Raw genomic sequence first — 2967 nt, forward strand, 5'->3', positions numbered from 1 at the left:
GAAAATTGGATATTCTTTGTGATTTGAGGGAACTGACCCTTTAAAATCAGAGTTCATCTCCTGTCTTGGAGTCAGTAGAGCAGCAGGTGGCAGTATATATTTTTGCATCTAGATCAGACTTCTATATAAATGGGACAGACTTACTGTATTTAGAATTTACTACAAATAGCATTTTCATATGTGAAGTGAGAAGGAATCTCTACTTCTAGAGCAGCTTGAGCTCATCTTTTTTGAAACTCTGTTATGTGTTTGCACCTTTAACTTCTGATGGGTTGATTTTCTTGTTGTAATAGCTGAACATGAGGGAAAAGATGCCACAGTGTAGGACAGACAGTGAACTTCACAAAAGCCTATCACTGTACAGAAACATTTATGTATGCATGAATGCATATATATACAGTAAATGATGTTGTGGTTTACACTCACTCTCATGCTGACTATTCATCACAGTCTGCTGCATTTGCCAGCAGGTGGGTGTAATGTTCTGCATTGTCATTGCCTGTGCTGTATCAGTGGGACTGTGCAAAATGGTTTTGTTTCCTTTGAGAGGCTATAATGGATATGTTACTCAACCTGTAAACTAATTACACTCATGTGTAAGTATAGCAGAGATGTGCCAGATCACTCAGCAGAAGAGTAAAATGTGTAAATGACCAGAGATTGAATTGGTGAGGAGCCAGTATGCTGCACCTTTTGATTTCAAAGCTCTCAAATTCTGTACACTTGCCAGGCAGAGTTGATGGATCCTACAGACTTACGGATCACTGTAGCATGTGTAATAAATACGTGCTTCGACACACTAGTATAACAAACTAAAAGGATGCACATCTGTACACTGCAACGCAATACTGCAATACTGGATAACTTCACCTCTTCTAGCCTCTAAAAACTATTCAAATGAAACAATCTAAGAAGGGAACATAAGAATTGGTTGAACTATTCACAACCCAGAGGCATATGCAACCTGTGACTTGGGGTTTATGAATAAACATTGCTTCATTTTAAGCAATGTCACAAGCTAAAATGGCCGAGGTCTGCTGGTTTAGTAGAACAGCAGCATTCAAACGAGGATGTCTTGCTCAGGGATATTGTAATAATACATAAAAGAATAACATTTACCTGCATGTTTTAAGAAAGCGACCAGGCTGCAATGACCAATTATACATTTAGACATTGTAATACTTTCAGTCTGCTGTTGTAATAAGCAGATAAATCACTTCAGCCACAGACCATGAAGGTATTAATATTTCTTACATCAATAGTAATAATTCATGCAGACAGCATGTGTGGGATTTGCATGAGTTATAGTTCTTTATTGTAAATCCCAGTATGTGCCCAGCTTTAATGGAAATGAAATACCTGTGTGTTTGTAGCTCAGACACACACACATCCTCAGAGACCGCCCAGATTCCCTGCAGACTCAGTCTATTTGCCGGCAGAGTGGTGACACAGTACTTTATCCAGGCCAAATTACACCGCTGAGCAACATTATGCATTCAGTAACCTACTTAGACAATGGAGGAAGTCTCCAAACTACACCAGGTGTCCGAGGCAGTACATCTCTGTTCATGTGTCCTATTCTTGTGCTCTTTTAACCACAGCCATTTCCTGTGATGGATACATTTTCAAACCCTGTTTAGCTGCTGGAACGTGTTCTGAAATTTTCCTCTTGGCCACACAGCGAAGCTAATAAATAAAGCTTTTGCATTAAGGTTTCTATTATAATCTTTTTTTTTTTCTTTTTTCACAAAGTCCATGCTATAGTCCAAGTCATTTTCCTGACTGTGCTTTGCTGCTACATTACCATACTGGCCCTGTCAGAGCTAATGAGGAGATGAGCCACTTTGGGAGCACCCACAGCATACTGATGTGTATTCAGAGTGGCTCGGCGTGGTTGGTGTGGATGAACAGCCAGCCTGGCTTGTAACATTTTGCCTGTGTCAAAGGGGAAGATCAATAATGCCTGCATCCTTTATCATTAAGCCCCTTTGGGATATTGATTGGTACGTTGCTGACTTTGTCCTCTGAATTGCTGAGTGGCACTTTACGGCCACAAGGTGTCTCACCACTTTTCTTGTGGTCACATCTCTCTGACTAGACAGGGTGCTGGTCTCTCAGCTTTACATGAACAGAGCTGGAAAATGTGAATAGAATCAGGTTTCATCTTGTGACATTTTGCATTTATGGTCACAAAAGGTGTTCAACTATTTGTTTCTTCCACCCAAGCCACTGGGACTTGCTCCATAATACTCATTATAAACCTCTGAGTTTCATGAGTGGCCCTGTCCCATGTGTATTAGCTTTTGATAGACAGCTCATCCCGCCTTATAGCTGACTTCTTGTACTGAAGCCAAATAATACAGACAGAGGTTATAGCCTCATTTAATCAAAAAACTGGCGTGACCTCAACACAGGCTCATATTTTTCTGAGCTGCCTGCACAGGGAAGTTACAACAATGAGCCGTACGCAGGCCCAAAGTTCCTGCAAATCCTACTGTAGAATAGGCGGCATAAACAGACATTTCCTCTGGTTGATACTGTTCCAGCACCACAAACCTCACATGCTGCAGTAAACAGCCAGCCAGAAATAATCAAATACTTCTTTGAAGAAATATTTATCCATTAGCTGTGTCAATGTATTTTATGATATCTGATGCACTGTACTCTACAATACAAACAGCATACAAAAGAAGAAACAATATCATATTACAGTACTGATATTACTGGGCCTTGTTAGTCTCTTAAGCTATGGTTACTCTTTCACAAATCTTCATCAGGGGCTTAGAAGTGTTTTTTTTTTTTTGGCAAGCTACTTTTTCCAACTTGCAGCAATCAACAGATTTTGACGAACGTTTTTGCAAGGGGTTGTTTTCAACTTTATTTGCCTTTTAGTCCTAATGGATATTTTTGCATAATCACCTCTCTGCTTGATGCAATATAGGCTTATCTTATAGCCCTACCCAAACA

The sequence above is a fragment of the Thunnus maccoyii genome, chromosome 18 (genome assembly GCF_910596095.1).
Source record: "Thunnus maccoyii chromosome 18, fThuMac1.1, whole genome shotgun sequence".
NCBI classification, from domain to species: domain Eukaryota; kingdom Metazoa; phylum Chordata; class Actinopteri; order Scombriformes; family Scombridae; genus Thunnus; species Thunnus maccoyii.